Here is a 17582-nt window from a genome sequence, read left to right as displayed (position 1 = left end):
GCTACTGGAACAATCAAATATATTGACCAACACACACACACACACACACACACACACACACACACAGATAAGTCTTGTCATGCACTTGAGATGTGTATTGGTCGAGGTCTTTACAATTGGTCCGATATGCAACATTATCTGGTCACATACTGGCTCCACTATGGTCACACACACACACACACACACACCACAGACACACACGCACACGCACACACACACACACACACACACATTCACATTTAAAGAGAAACAATGATGTACAGATGCACACTTGTATATACACATACACTGCAGACCAGTAGACACACACACACACACACACACACACACTGACATACAGTACAAACTCGCTCCAGCTCTGCGTCTGCTCGTCTGGGCCCATTGATCCCAGGTTCGGTGCCACAGAGCTTTCAATCCAATGCTGATAAGAAATATACACACATATACAAATACAAATTCTCATACACACACACACACACGGACCAGACACACACACACACACACACACACACACACACACGGACCAGACACATAGACTCCAGCCACAGCTGTAGTTGGATTTTTAATAGTTTATGATCATTCTTTCTGGGATATGTAATGCCAAACTCCATAAAAAACTGGTTCACTGAGCTACCTTCCTTTACTAAAACACTTTTGTACAGATATGACCTTACTGGAGAATACTGAAATAGAAAAATGCTGGAATTTCAATTTGTCTTTTCCAATTTAGAGTCAGCACTGAACCAGTTTTAATATTATTTGGTATCTCGTCGTGTTGCTATTGTGTTACCGTAGATTGTAGATTTGTAACACTTGCTATCGTGAGGAGTCAATTAGCTGCTTTGATGCCATTCATATTCTGGAGTATGAAAATAGTCTCAACTTATAAAAGCTGTTTTTAAGGAGAGAACCAACATTAAGGGGAACAAGTAGTGCGCTCCTCCAACCTTTGTGCCTGCAGTTATACAAGACAGCTCACCAATGTTTGGTGACACGGATTTCTCCTCAACTTTGGTGAACTTTGGTGAAAGACAGATTCATAGGTTGACCAATAGCAAGCCAGAGTCAATACCAGTCCCTCTGTCAAACACCTGCTGGACTGATCCCCCCTGACCTGACAGCAGTGCTTTACTATCTGTCTCCACATGGAGGGACGACTGAAACCCTTTTAAGGCTTGTCTCTCTCTCTCCCCGTCCCTCCATCTTTTCCCTGTTCGCTATCTCCCCCTCCCTCTCTCTCTCTCTCTCTCTCTCTCTCTCTCTCTCTCTCTGTCACCCTATCAGGCAGCAGGCTCTGTAGTCAATAGGGCCATTAGTAAATAACAGATACATAATTTATTAAATATCCTTAGATACATATTTCAGCATCAAATTACCTGGCAAGGTAGAGAGAAGGGGGGAGAGTGAGTGAGTGAGAGAGAGGACTTACGGGAGAACGGTTAAAGAGACACAACGAGTTGACACATTTAAATACTAAATACATCAAACAAACAACACATTTTATATCTATCTATTTATATATATATATATTATAAATACTGAATATATATATACTTTCAACAAAAAACGAATCAAATAGTAAATGAACACAGAATACAATTAAATATTTTATTTTTCCTAATTTTAGATAATGCATTATACTTATAATTATCTACAATGTGAATTATAAGGTTCTTAGATGGACATGAAAGTTACGATACATAACTAACTTTACAGGTTAAAAGCAGATTTAAATAGGTGAGTTTTAAGTACAGTTTTGACGGAGAATGTCTGAGGTGCTGGGGGAGAGAGTTCCAGAGGGAGGGGGCAGCGATGGAGAAGGCCCTGTCCCCCTAGGTCCGATGCTTGGACAGAGTAGGGGGGTAAGGAGGTTGGCGTCGGCGGATCTGAGGTTGCGGAGGGAGCGTGTCGATGCAGGAGGTCTAAAGGTATGAAGGGGTTCAGGGTTGTGAAGGGCTTTGTATGTGATGTGGAGGATCCTGAACTTCTTCTTTGCTGTATGGGGAGCCAGTGGAGGTTCTGAAGGACTGGGCTGATGTGGTCTCTGGTGGAGTGGGAGAGAAGACGGGCAGCTGAGTTCTGGATGTATTGTACTTTGTTGATGACTTTGGTGGATGAGCCGTACAGGATGCTGTTGCAGTAGTCCAGCAGAGAGGTGATGAAGGCGTGGAGGAGTGTTTCAGCGGCTGTGGAGGAGAGGGAGGGGCGGAGACGGGCGAGGTTTTTGAGATGTGATTGACGTGGCGTTCATAGGAGAGGGTTGGATCAAAAAGGATTCCAAGATTACAGATATGTGTGGAAGCAGGGACAGTGGTGCCATCGGTGCAGAGGGAGAAGTTGTGGTGGGATTTGTTTGGTGATTTGGGGCCAATGGTGACAGGACGGCCTGTAGGACAATGGAAGGGTCGTCAGCCAGAGGTTGGACAGGACGGCCTGTAGGACAATGGGAGGGTCGTCAGCCAGAGCGTCCTCAACATGACACAACCTACGACTCACCAACACAATCAGACTGCATGACTTGTGATTTATCTGTGTGCCAGCCTCTCCATGCGTTTGTGGTTTCAAATTGTAGAATTTAGATCAGCTACACAGTCACATACGTGAAACAAAAGTCAGTCAAGAAAGGGGTAAATTTGAGAAAAGTTGTACAGAAATACGTCAAGTTTAAAACTTGTCCAAGTTCCCACAAAGAGAGAAAGACGAGAAAATTCACAAACGGCACCTTCCCAATAACCCATGGATCATTGCCCACACCAATTCATCTCTTGGACTTCCACTGTACATCACACATTTTCTCCCTCACATACTAATATGTGAATAGTTATTCATATTTGATGCCACTTTAGATGGAAATCAATGAGGTAATCAAGTCGTCGCTATGAAATTGGCGCTCCAGTGGCGTTTTGCATATTCACCGCCGCTCACATCATTAAAAACACATCCATCGCCGCCAGCGCCGCCGACTGGCCTTTAATTAGTTTGAGCAAACATATCGAGCTGCGTCTCTCACACACACACACACATTCTAACACGTTCAACTCCGAGGATGTCTGCATTGCAATAATGCTGAATCGGTATAATTTTCACAAAACACTTAAGGTGCAAAACTGCAGTGTTTTGTCGGACAGAAAGTGACAGTGAGCTGATGTGTGTTGCACCCTGCTGTGTGTCCATGGCAAGGGTCAGCTAAGGTCAACAGTTTATCTGGCATGAAATTCAACACTTGTAAGCGTCTTGCTGGTAAACACATACAGTTTGGAACATTATGATGAATAAATAAACATACTTGATCTCCAAAAATGCGTATCAAACAAGGTCAGTAAGCTCAATTCAAATGGAATCCAAACCGTGCTCACCATTCTAAAAGCTTTGTCCTTTCTTGGTGCATGCCAACCTCTGGACCATTTCAACAGACCTCCGGATGTGATTTTGAGTATTCTGAAGTGAAAAGAGATTTGAAAAAGATTGCGAGTAGGAGTAGAAGTAAAGGATTTTTACTTTTGTCTAACCTAAATCCAAAATGTAATGTTTAGTGTCTTGAGCCCTGAGTTTGTTAGTAATTCACCCATTCTGCACTCATTCATTTGATTCATGTATCCTCATATGACAGTCTGTATGATATTTTACAATAAGTTGTTTCTCATTGTTTGTGCGTTCCCCTATGAACATCCAGCAACACAAGAGATCAGTGACCTGTGTGAGCCCTGCAGTGCAGGACCTGTTCAGGCAACAAAACTACGTAATGAGGTTACATAGTTTTGGTTAAAATTAGTGTGTTTATTACGTAAAATAAGTATGCTAATTATGGAACTTATGTGGCGTCAGAAAAAGTAATGTGAAATAAGTCAACGTTGACTTATGGTTTCACACGGGACAGGATTCTGTCTCCTGGGTGAAAGTCCTGTGTTTGTTAGATCTGTTCATTCACCCAGACCTCCTCTCTGTGGACTTTGTAGCTCTTTATACAATGTAACCTGACTTCCGTACGTCCTTTCCTGCTTTCTTTGTTTCTTTCCCCTTGTCCTGGTATACAGACACCGGCTGCTCCTGCATTGGTGCTGAACAGTGGAAGTGGATGAAAATGTAGCTCTGCAGAATCCTCCAATATGAACACAGTGCCAAGGCGTACTGAGCTGGATCATAAATCAATATTAATGTTGGGATTATTTCTGTGCTTCTGAAACTTCTCTTCATGTAAAACTGTTTTGTGAAGGAAACAATGGTAAAGGAATGTGTAGTTAAAACAGCAAAGTCCTGACGAGCAGTAAAACAGCCGATCTGTTCACATTAGATGAGAAAACAAAAAAGCAGATGACTTCTCATGTGATGAATTCTGAATACAATGTAACAGCACGGAGCACTCTAATGTGTGAATTTACTTAGTTTGAGTGTGTCTATGAAAATGTGTGTGTGTGTGTGTGTGTAAGTGCCTTTGCCTTTGCTCGCTCAGCCTCCAGCTGCTGATGGAAAACCTCTCATGTGTCGAAATGACCGCATCACCTCTCGCTGCCCACACACACACACTCCCTCTCTCACACACACACACACACACACAAACACATTCCCTTGCGCCTTACCGCTCCCACAAAGCCACAATGCATCTTGGGAACCATTAAGGAAACCAGAGACCACCGCAGTGGGCAAAGGACACAAACAGAGGGAGAGAGGAGGGCGAGAGAGATAGAGATGGATGATAGAGAGGGAGAGAGAAAGAGAGACGAGGTGAAACAGAGGTAGACTCTTCATTTCTCGGTATGGCTTCATTATGATGGTGATGGACATATTGTAATGTATGGAAGTCCACTTTAATAGTAGTAGTTAGAGATTAGACTGAGGCCAATATTACCCTTTGATTATGAGGCTTTACATCTGTAGCAGCTCCAAAGCAAGAAACAACCATAAGAATTGCGATTTGAACAAGAAACCCTGATGTCAGTGTTGAGATGAAGGCAAAGTGAAACTGTTCTTTACATGTTGCAGCTGCGGCCCTGAAGCCTTCGTTCTCCCTGGAGATCGTATACCTGGTGGTAGACAATCCAAATGCCGATGGTGTCATTATTATATAGACATTGTGCAATCAACATTTACTTCATAAAAATAAGTTCAAGCAAAAAACTTGTCAATTGCCATTTTAACAAAAGTGAAAAATAAAGTGTGTGTCCGTCCCGCGATGTGGATCTGCTCTAATGGGTTCTTCCTCAGCCCGTGCTGCACCCTTCCAGCAGGTTTCATGAAACTGAAACTAAAAACTGGAGGGACCGAGAGGAGCAGAGAGCGATGCAGCGGGACAGCTCAGTGATCGTCGTCTGTGATGCTGCTGATATTGACACCAGCGGAACCCGAGAGGCTGCACTTTAATGCTAACCGCTGCACTCTGCTGGAGCATCCATCACACACTGCTACAGGCCACAGCACACACACACACACAATGAGGCTGGAGGGAATCAACATCTGCAGTGTCGGCCGGTCATGGTCCCCAGATGATGAACCCTACTGACTTTAGTGATCCCTTGACTTCTTACCATGATCATCAGGTCAACATTTGTATGTGTCCAATACTTTGATTAATATATTTATATCATAACACCTTCAAATGAACAATATCCCCCTCAGCTGTACTTCACACTGAAGGAAGCTGAACAGAAACTATTTCTTACATCCCTCGAGCTAATTTTTCACATCTTGGCTCACCAACATACAATGTTGTAAAATGTGGGAGTTAACATAATATTGTTTTCTTACAACATCCTCACCCAAACAAGTGACTAAAATCACTTAATATTCACTATATTTACGACTGTGCACTATTTGATTGAAGGAAAATTAGCATACAAAGGAATTCATGAGACAAATTCACCAAAGTTACACTGATTTATTGTACTCATCTCTTCCTCCGTCCTCCCCATCTATCCCACTCCCCCTCTTCTTCTCTCTTTCTCACCCATATTCTCTCCCCTTCTTCTCCCTCTCCACTTTCCTCCTCCTTTTTCTACTATCATCTTATTTCAGACGTCACTCCTTTTTTGTTTGCTCTCCTTCTCTCTTCCCTCCATTTGTCATCTCTATCATCTCCTCATCCTTTGTTTCACTCTCTTTTCTCCCCTCTGCTATCTTTCTTTCCCCCCTCCTCCTCCTCTCTCTCTCTGATGTGACCTGATCTCAGTGGATCCAGTGTCATTTCTCTGCTGTAATTAAAGTCCAGTTGACTGCAGTCCACTCGGGTGTCTGGTGACAAGACAAGAGAGTGAGTTCACCTCCCTCTCTCCCCCTTTTTCATTTTTCCTTCCTTTCCTCCCCCCTCTAAATCGTTTCATTTGTATTTTTCTCTTCTCTTCCTTTCTTTTCCTCTTCTCACATTTCCCCTCTTATATTTATAGATTTATTTATTAATTGTCTTAATTGCCCCTATAATTATAAATCACTTCCTCTCAATTGTTGACATGTTTCTGAAAGCAGACCTCGTATTCTCAGAACTCTTCAAATCCAACTTCAGCAAATCTCCTACAAAATGAAACTCAATGTCGTCTTCATCTTCCACCGTCACATGAATAGACATTTACGGTATATTCATATCATGAATGTAAAACTGTAAAACGACTGAAATACACATTAAAAAGAATGGAAAACAGGTACAAATGAAAAGCAGCAGTAAAGCTGCATAGCTTGCAGACGGGGATTGGGCTGTGAAACACTGTGAACCTGCTCTAGTCTGGTTGTACTCTCTGCCCAGCCTCCTCTTCATCACACCATGGTCAACCAAAAGGGCCTGGATGTCATCAGAGATTATGGCTCTCCTTGGTTCATATATATTCTTCGATATATATTCATACTGTACATAGTAGTTAATAATGCTTAGTTTCTCTGTTTGAAAGTTAGAATAAAAGTTAGAATAAAAGCTTCGACTGTGAGCCCCATCACACCTCTCATCTGCCACCAAAGACAGGTGAGTTTATTGGGACTGTGGTGACTTTCACATCCAGGTGAAATCTACATGGGCTGCAGTGATTTATGTGTCTGTGTTGTACGTGAACGATGGGCAACTGAGAGCAGGAAGCAACGCGCATGGATGGCTCTACCAAATTGCATGGAATCCATGTTGTTGAGCGGTTTCATTTAACCACAAAAGTCCACCAGATGATGGTGCTAGAGGAAAAACCAAAGGATTGAGCCGGGTTCAACTTTTTGCTCGTTTTCCTGCCAGAAGCATTTGCTTTAGGAGCCCCACTGAGTCAGCAGCTGTTCCATTAAAATGAATGCCTGTCTGAACACAATGTTAAAGGAATAGCCAGATGTTTTTGGTTATAAGCGTATTCTCCTCCTTGTCGTGAGTTAGATGAGAGGATTGATACCACTTTCATGTCAGTCCATTCAGTATGTCATGAAATTATCTTAGCTTAGCATAAGTACTGAAAACGGGTTCAACTTGCATGTAAAAAGAAGGCAGAAGTGTGTTTGTCTACAGTAAAACACATGCAGTCACTGTTCCTCTTCAGAGAGCTTGTGCCCCGTGGTGCTGACTCTGCCTTTAAAATGACTAATCTGTAGAGTTGTGATTATAGATCGGCTCTAGCTAAGGCTTCCTCTGATAGCTCTAATTATAGAGGATCACCACGGCGATATGATAGCCAGGAAGTATCGCCTCCCCTACCCTAGACCGGCTGATCACTTGGCCTGGTTTCACCTGAGGAAGGCAGATTGATGAACAGGTTCTAATTACATTCCACTCAGCACTGCTGGACTACAGAGCAGAGGATTCAGTCTGAACATGTTATTAGCTCTCTGTTCCAGTTCAGCTTAACTTAGTGATCAAGCTAGAAGTTCACAGTAGCTTAGTTATGATTTGATTTCCCAGGAGCCCAGAGAGCTCCAGGTGTCAGTTGTTTTATTGTCATGTGGCTACAGTAAGTGCATATGCCCCACTTTTAAATGATACATGTGTTCTTTAAATATCACAAAGCGTATTGACGTGCTCATACTCGGGGAGGAGAAGGTGGTTCTCCATCACTGTCGTAATGCTCCACAGTATTCATCTTATGGAACAATCCTCCCTCTGAAGTCAGAACTGGAGAATCTGTCACATGTATGAGGTGTAAAATTGGTTGTAATCATTTAAATAAACAGCACAGACATCATGTAAAGTAGTCAACCTACTTCTGTCCACATTGTGTCTATTATTATAATTCACTCATAATGTGCTTCTTGCAGCCTCATGGTGCACAAAGACTTCTGTAAGTGTCACCACAGTGTCTTCAGTCTGTAGTTACTGATGGATTGTGTGTGTGTGTGTGTGTGTGTGTGTGTGAGAGAGTCCTCCCCCGGCTTTCTGTTAGACAACAATACACTTAAAGTCTCAGTCAGTCCGAAGAAAGAGAGGAGACGCTGCTCTGCTTTAATGTCGCTGTAAAGAGATCAAGACTGCACACACACGCACACACACAGGGGAAGCCTGTGTGTGTGTGTGTGTGTGTGTGTGTGTGGCGGAATGAAGAAAAAGAAAGTGAAGGACAGAGAGGGCAAGAGAGAGAGAGCGAGTCCTCCAGTCTCCAAACATCTTTGATACAATTAGAACTTACAGTAAGCCTTTATTAAAGCAACATACTGGAAATCTTATTTCTATAGTTTTCAATTTACAAATGACTAAATGTACATGTTTATTTCTTTCCTTTCTATTAGAGATTACATAACCCTCACTCCAAGTCAGACATGTTGCAGCTCTGACTTTATTAAAGCTGGAGGCCAGGCTTTCTCCATCTAACGGAACGTCTGCTACATTCTCACAACGCTGACTATGCACATTACCAGGAGAGCTCTCTGTAATTGGCAGTACACCAGAGTGGTGCGGTTTGGTCTCTGTGGCGACTGTTGTTTGTGGAGTTACTCTCACTACCAAAAGTACATCACTGCAGGTTTCATGCTACATTTACAGCTGCACTTAAATCTCTCTGGTCCCGCCCTCTAACGCGGACTGGCCAATCATAGCGGGGCATTAACCAGCTGGAGTGTGATGTCAGCGTATTGTAGCGTAGCACATGGAGCCAAAGTTTATTTTAGATTACCTTTATACGCCAAAGCGTCGTGGAAACTCTGGGCACTTGGACTTTGGTGTCTTTGAATAAAAATAGAAATTGATTAAATTCTCAGTGCATGAACTATGAAAAAAGCAGTGCAGTATATTCATTACAGTAAGAAAGACCGACTCAACTTTAGTCCACTCAATCACTTTATACACATTGACAATTCTGTCCAAGGGTACCTTTTTAGGGTGATGATAATAAAACATGACAACAGGCATTTGAGGCTACATCCGAAAAGCTCAATAGAAGCTCTGAGTGTTAAAAAATGACATTCACACAGCCCTATATCTAAAATACAGCGCAGCTTGTTGGTTTTCTTGGAGCGAGCGGAGAGACTGAAATGTGAGCTGAGCTCAGAGTGACAGTGAGAGGAGAAGTCTGGAGGTTTGATGGATGAAGCAGAGGGAACAAATCCCCACTGCCCGGGACGGTAAGAGACCGCATGTAGAGGTGGACTGGAGGGAGACTCTAGTGACACATTCTAGTGTAAAGTGGGACAGTTTCTTTGGGGGAAAAAATCCTAGCTTTGAGCTCACAGCCCCGAAGGCCTTCTATTTATGGGTTGAACATTGATGACACTTCCTCCGTTCCCCTCCACCGATCTTTTAGAATAATAAAAGATAATATATTGACATAAAGTTGTAGCTAAAGAACTTAAAGGAACCTGAGCAAAATGCTATGAGCGCTCCTTTCTTTAATGTTGTTCTGACAGGAAAACATAATTTTAGGGAATAAAAATGGTCACAAGTGTGCCGTCCCGCAGCTCATCAATCAATGTGGCCACATTCAGCAGACGACATTAGAAACATCAGACAAAATACAGAACATAATAATTAAAGAAGATGTTTTGGTCGTTTATTGACTCTGCATATGTCTGCTTTTGGAAAGCAGGTGTACCTTGTCTGACCTGTAACGTTACTGTTATGTGGTTGTTTAAGGGAAAAGGGCTCCACGGGGACCAGCAGCATGATAATATCTCTTTCTGCTGGAGGGAAACATGAGCAGAAATCTTTAAGAGACAGAGAGGGTCCACATAGATCTCCAGGGCCGCTTCTCAACCATCTCTGGACGTGATACACAACGCTGTGTTCAGAGCTCCGCTCAGCTTCATTCAGCTGATCCCTGGTGAGTATTACAATCTGTACTAGTGTGTCTGTGTGTGTGTGTGTGTGTGTGTGTGTGTGTGTAGTAACTCGGACCTCTGAACGCCGATACTGATATCTATCCTATAATAACATCCAATAAACTTTATAGTTTTTCTTGATGTGAAATGTCTTTTTTTAGCCCGGTTCTTTCCATGTACCACCAAAAACTGAATGCAGACCATACAGACAAGAATTCATTATACATCCATAGTACACAGAATTACCTTCTTCAGTTGTTTTCACCAGATGTTTCAAATATCATTTTATATATTATGCTATTTAAAACCAGTGTATCATCCGAAACTCACCTAAAAACCCAAACTGATCTATTTATTTTGATTTCTTCTCTCCTCTCGCTTTTCTGTTCACTTTGAATGTAGTTCATACTTAATGTACATTCTGACCCTTTATACTTAATTTTGTTGCCTTTGTATTTTAGTATGTACAAATTCTCAATATGTACACATAGGTGAATATATATATATATATATATATATATATATATATATATGTATATATATGTATGTATATTTATTAGACAAAAAACACATGATTATTTTATAAAATATGATGCATTGCTCTACAAAAATAGGTCCATCACCTATAGATAATAAAATGTATTAATGATCAAATAATATATTATATGCAATGTTTCTGCATAGTGAAAATGTTAACTTTTCATACTTTTGTGTACCTTTTCTGTTTGAATGTTTAATGCAGTATTTCTACATATCATGGGGTATCTTTACAGCGTGTCATCAGAAGATATTAATACTTCTTCAATGGGCAGTCAGTACAGAACGTTCATGTTGAGCATCACATCAGGAAACAAACAGTAAAGCACATGTAGCATGTAGCATCCCTCCACAGTATGACGTGGGCCTCCTCGCCTCTTTGATGCAGTCTAAAGTATTCAGTTATCACTGCTGAACTAGCCAGCCCTAACTAGAAGTACACAGAGTATGCCTTCTCTGATCTCACTCACTCCCCTGGTCGTCCTGATGAAGCAGTAGTAGCTGAGCGTGACTTCGTGCTCCTCAGCTCTCCTGTTGCTGTTTTGGCATCTGGCTGCTGTTATTTGTTTGTTTGCCCGGAGTCGGTTCCGCTGGGCCGCCTTTCCTCCAGCGTGTCACGACCAAACGTCTAAGCGAGCTAACGGGAGGCCTCACGGGGTCTGGGAGTGCACGTTTGTGTGTGTGAAAAGAGAGGTTTTATTGTGTCCTTCAACAGTGTGTGTATCAGCGTAAACAAGAGGGAGTGTGTGTGTGTTTGTAGGCACAAGTTTTGTCAGTATTTAATTTTGTGCACACTTGCGTGTATGCCTGCAGGCGAGTGTGTGTGTGTGTGTTGGAATCCAGGTTCCCCAGGGTCAGACTGAAGGGCTTAGTGCAGTAAAAGTACTGTGGCAGGTAAATAAATGCACACACTGTACACACACACCCGGCCCTGTCTACGAACTAGCCGGGTGAAACCAAACCAGCGTGGGCTAAGAGGAGGGAGGGTGTGTGTGTGTGTGTGTGGATTTAGTTTTAACCAGACAGCCAGTTGTGATGTGAGCTCGTACACTCAGACGCTGATAGGAGAGCGTAGAGTGTAAGTGAAGGTAATTATCTTTCATTCAGGGATATGAACACGTCTGTAGTTACACTTTCAACATTTCTCTCCAACGTGACTACTGCCGATCAGGAGCGTTACACGAGTGTCGACGTGTTGGTCTCTGGAGTAATTGGATTTGGAATGAAGCCTCTGTGTCAGCCCATCGGTTTCATTTGGACCGAACCCAACCGTAATATGTTTTTGGTGTCCTGAGTCTGCTATTGGCTCCTATGTCTGTTGACTCTAGTCTGACAGATGCTATAGTGCTAATAATCTACTTTATTAACTTTATGCCCTGCTGCTGCTACAAAACAAACTCATTCTGATCCTTGATCAGCTAAAGAAAGATTTGAAATGTTCATTTATTGAAAATGACACCACAGAACATCAGGGAGCTTCAAACACAAACAGTGAAGTAGAGTACCGGTGTGTGTGAGACACTCGCCCCCAGTAACAACGATATCCTGTCAGCCTGCAGCATCACAACAGGATGAATCCTTGTTACTGACGGTGACGCGTCACCATCATTTAGGACGACAGTCCATCTGTCTGTCTGTCCGTCTTCAGGCTGACTGACAGCAACTCCAGCCAGCTTCACAGCCAGCGATGATACTGACCTGCACAGAAACAGAGACAGAGAGGGACGTGAGAAGGAAGCTTCAGTTTCAGACAAAAATAGAGAAATGGAAATGGGAAAGAGTGGGACGAGGACAAGTACGGAGAAAGAAAGACGCAGAAACGATAGTGAATGTAAGCAGAATACATATCACACCAGTTTATTATGTTGCTGATAAAGACTCCTGGATCTCCTGTTCCTAAAGTCAAGGTTAGGTCCAAAGGTGTCTCTAGATAAGCACAGAGTACAGCACAAAGACCACGATGTGTCATGTATTTCAGGCATTACAACTGGTACAATGAACCAGTGAAAGGTCCTCCCTACTGAGCTTTTAAGCCTCTTTTAGTTTACATAGTACTCAGAGAGCCGGTGGAGACAAAACCAGAGCTAAAAGGGGAGTGTTTTCATTTTGTTCAATGGCAAAAGAAGCTGTAACTGCAGCATGTTTGCACTGCTTAACTAGAGATGTATTAATTCTATTTGATAACAGTTTCATTGATCAGTTTCCCGATCGATAAATCAGCTCCAGAGACTCCGTCGTCCAATAAAAACATTAGTATTCCCAGTTTACTGAGCCTCATTAACACGCTGACACTTAGTTTTAGTCGCTGCTGCACTCTTTTCATTTACACTCAATCAACTGTATTGATCTGAGAACTAAGATTCACCATCTACGACGACAGAGGCTGTGCATATTCATACACACACACACACACACACACACACACACATGAAGGGGTAAAAAGAGAGGAAAAGAGCAGAAAGAGAGCAGGAGAAACTCAATCCATCCGTCACCTTTGAGAGCGAGTGACCTGTGTGTGTGTGTGTGTGTGTGTGTGTGTGTGTGTGTGTGTCAAGGGAAGGGAAACTTAAATCAGCAATTAAGGTAAATAATTAACGAGCTTAACAATGTATTATTAATGAGACTGACGGCCTAATTGCCCTCCGCTTAAAACAAACAGACAACACCTGAAGATAGATAGATAGATAGAGAGAGAGAGAGGGAGCAGGGACGGAGGTGAAGACAAAGAAGACAACAGAAGAAGAGAGGAAGAGATAATGAGAGAAGAAACTGGGATGATAGAATGTTATTAGACCAGTGGAGCCAAAGAAAGATGGAAAAAAGAGAGATAAATATATGAAGAGAAGATAAATATAAGTGAACGAAAGGTTTTTGATTCAGGGAATGAAAACTGAGAGACGAGGTGAAGTGACGGATAAATGGAAAGACAATACGTTGGAGAGACGGAGAGGCAGAAGATGGAGGGATAGAGGACAGGAAGTAGAGCTTGTAGTGTGGACAGAGAAAAATTGAAGAAGTAGATGAGAGATTAGCAGAAACGTACTGGGCGGATGGATACACTGTTCAACAAGAAATAGGTCCAGCTTGTAATTTCTCTGAAACTATACATGGGTGTTTGTTCACTCTGGTTGTGTACGGACTAAACAAACATGATAATGGCGGGCGGGTGTAGACAGAGCCAGGCTAACTGTCCCCCCTGCTGCCAGTCTTTATGCTAAGCTAGGCTAACCACAGCGTGACCCCATCTCTGTACTTCACTCACAATCATTTAACTCGTAAGGACCCCGGTCTGGTGTAAAGCTACATGTATTTAACCAAATTCAATTGTTCCATCCATCACTTTTGTATTATGGGATTTATTCTCCATTTTACATTAAAACGCACCAAACTTTGTAATCCTTCGTGATTCTTTGAACTGTATGAAATCTGAAGAATCAATAAAGAAACCAAATGCTCTCTCTCTCCTCTCCTCCACTCAGTGTGTATTGAGTTGCCCAGACAGAGGCCTGTTCATTGCTGGGAGACTACAAGCAGTGTGTGTATGAACCAGCCCGGGCCTTTTAGCACGATCTACTCAGTATTGGATTGAGATCAAGTTGACTACATTAACACCTGGTAACATCTCTACACAGCAAAACACATGACTCTATCAGTGTGAGCGGCTCACCGATGGTCCGTTTCAGTTTGTTCTATTCTAACACATCTGGATGTTACTCCCAGCTGTTACTCTTCTGTTCTGTCTTCTTCCAGCCAAAGCTACTGTGAAAATGTCAAAGCCCTGCATTAAATAGTGTTACTTAACGCTTGTTCCTCACACGTTTGGCTTTTCAGTCGTTTAGTTTTCTTTCTTTTTTGTGATCTTATATTTTTCGTACGCGCATACATACACTTTTCAAAGAGTTACATTGTAATTATGATTCCATGGTGCATTTAGTTGCTTTTGTGAATTACATTATTCATTTATTTATTATTAATATAAATTATTGTAATGTCTTGTAACATTCAATTGTTGGTCAGTATTAACCCACTGTGAAACTGTAAGCATGTGTAGTGGTTACCAGCCTGGTTTTAAAAAGTACATGAATGTATGGTGTATTTATTAATGAATGAATCTTTGGTAGTTCTGATCAGAACTGATGTTGGTTAACTCAATGGAGGACACTAATATCAATATATAGTATTTTTTGACACTGACATTTTTTGTCCTCTAAGGACATCAGAGCAACTTTTTTTAAAGGGATGCACAAGGGTTGAATACAATTATATTATATTTGAATTATTTTGATGATTATCTCTCTCGGTTAAGTGTAATAATAATAATTTTTAAATGAAGTAAAATGCAATGAAATTTGTAATAAGAATTTAAGAAGAGTGTCCCAACAATGCAAGTGATTCCACACCTGTTTTTCTTTTATATAAAAATATTTTTGCGAACCATTATTTTACTTGAAGGTTTTAACACAATATAAATCTTATTTTATCAGTGTATATTATCTATTCAAAGCTTTATGAATCACACATTTGTTAAAAGCTTTTTTCATGCTGCCTCCGTAAATCAAATACTAAAATGTATACTTTTTTTCACTATTTCAGTGTATTTCTAATGAAACTACAGAAATACTAAAGCTTAATATTAAAAATCTACCTGTGGTCACATGTGAAATAGAGACTGTGGATCACTCACCTCCATGTGTTGGTCTGCTGAGCATGTGAGGTGTTGGAGAGGAATGAGGGTCTTGTTAACCAGGTAGTGGTAACCTCTGGACTTTATGCGTCTAATCTTTATGGCTGAGGCCCGAGTGGAGACGGGAACAGAGATAGACGGAGATACGAGGAGGTGTTGTAAGAGTGAGAGATATCCAACAGCTTATCCTCACTGAACTCCTCTAACACATGTCCACACTCTCTGGTCATACTGCTAGTGTGGCCCTCAACATAGTACTTTGTGTATGGAAGCTGTTTTCCACATCATGGCTGTGAACAAAAATATGTTGCACAGAGTGCTGCCCTGATAAACCCAAGAAATGAATGGGAGTCAAAGCTTAAGATCTCAAACCTGGTTGTAGGTTTGTGTTGCATTTGCAATGCCGACAATCAAGACCATTGTGGAGGATCAAGGCATGCAAATGTTATCGATGTAGCCTTTACCGAGGCTTTTTTATACATTTTCAGAGAGTGAGATAAAGAATGAGAGAGGAGGGAGAGGTGAGAGAAACGCTGGAGGCCAAATTGGAAAAAAGAACCATGAAGAAAGTAAAGAAAGGGATTCACGGTTTAAAGGTTCTAATTCAGAGCATTAATATAGCAGCAAACAACTATTTGCTCTGTGACGTAGTGGGATAATGGCATCCTGAGCAGAAAATGAAGTCGTAACAGCCACCCTCCGGTTCCCCCTCAGGTTAACCCTGTTGCATTCTTCGTGTTGTTCCCACCTTTACACTCTCAAAATAACGTAAATTACTGGCAGCAGAGACGCCAGTAATTTACTGTTATTTTACATTATATTGGATTAGAGTATGTGATAGTAGAATAACTGGGTTTTACAGTAATTTTACAGTATATACCAGCATGTTACCATATATTTACAACAGGTAATAAACTCTGCTACTTTTGCATTTCCCTTCCAAAAAACAAGAATTCACATTCGATACAATATTACAAGTCCTCAATCATTTATACAGCTGACTTGGTAAGACAAATAATATTCCAAAACTGAAGAGGTACTACATGGTTAGAAGAAAAATAAATGACACACATTTTACACATGTTAATGTGACCTGTGTGAACTACATGACAGTGTATAGGAGAAAGAGAAGAGAAGAAGAAAGAGAGTGAACAGTGAGAGAGCATTTGACTGCCTCACTTCTTCATCGTCTAAGCAACACACTTCCATCTCCACTCCCTTTTTTAAACATCGTCCTGTTCCTTCTGGTTTGCAGTTCTACAGTCGGCTCTATAATAGCACAAATAAATACAGTTAGGTAACCAACGTTACATCTTCACACTGTAATTGGCGATTAACTTTACTAGCGTTAACTAGGCTGTCTATGCTGTTAGGTAGCTAACGTTAATACAGCTACTTGAGCTCGAGCTAGCTAACGTTAATACAGCTACTTGAGCTTGAGCTAGCTAACATTACTACAGCTTGTTGAGCTCGAGCTAGCTAATGCTACAGAGCTTGCTTTGCCAATTTTACACCCTGATGTAATAAAACAGACCAAATGACACATTATCTGAGATGTTAACAGTTCACTCATCATGAAGACAAAACAAGACTGAACACTGTCACTACATGGTGATAGGTGTAACTTGACCTCGGCTCCTTGGTTGATCTCCACATGGCTCTGCTCAGAAGGATATTCTGTCCAAAGTCACGTTCAGGGATAGCGGATCACATCTTGTCACTCAAAAATGATTAGTGGGCTATGAGAACTTTGATTAATGAAAATGTGCTATCATAGCAGAAACATAAGCTTACAATCAACAGTACGATGTTGATGGATGGTGACTCACTGAACTTGGAGAAGTGTATTCCCACCACTTCACAGAAAATACTGTATTATACTGATAAACTACAGTTATCTGCCGCTAAGGTTAACCAATGGCATTAACTGTTAATTTACATGTGAATGATGAATATTTAACTGTATTTTACAGTTACTATAAAATACTGTTGAAAATCCACCGTTAATTTACAGCAATTTATTACAGTGCAGCTTCTACAGCTGTGTGGAGAGATGTAACATGTCTGAAAATACATAAAGTCAGTATTTTGTTATAATTGAAATCCAAGATCGGAACCTGCAATAAAATGATGGACAGAACTTTTAACACAGGATCCTAAAAAG

The 17582-nt window shown here is 41.4% G+C and overlaps 1 long non-coding RNA gene across 3 annotated transcripts in view; it reads left to right on the top strand.

The window, feature by feature from the left end:
• LOC142952508 (uncharacterized) overlaps window positions 1-5273 on the top strand; it is a 26952-nt gene extending 21679 nt beyond the window's left edge. The window contains exon 3 of one of the 3 annotated variants that reach the window (XR_012954664.1): window positions 1-5273. This exon is cut by the window's left edge and continues 307 nt beyond it. This is a non-coding gene — a long non-coding RNA (uncharacterized LOC142952508). The other 2 variants (XR_012954665.1, XR_012954666.1) reach the window with 2 other exon arrangements.
• Window positions 5274-17582: the final 12309 nt, after the last annotated feature.

This window comes from Anarhichas minor, unplaced genomic scaffold (assembly GCF_050575085.1).
Source record: "Anarhichas minor isolate MPS153535 unplaced genomic scaffold, ASM5057508v1 ptg000018l, whole genome shotgun sequence".
Lineage (NCBI taxonomy): Eukaryota > Metazoa > Chordata > Actinopteri > Perciformes > Anarhichadidae > Anarhichas > Anarhichas minor.
Note: the sequence above shows the minus strand (reverse complement) of the source record. Positions and strands in the feature narration are given on the sequence as shown.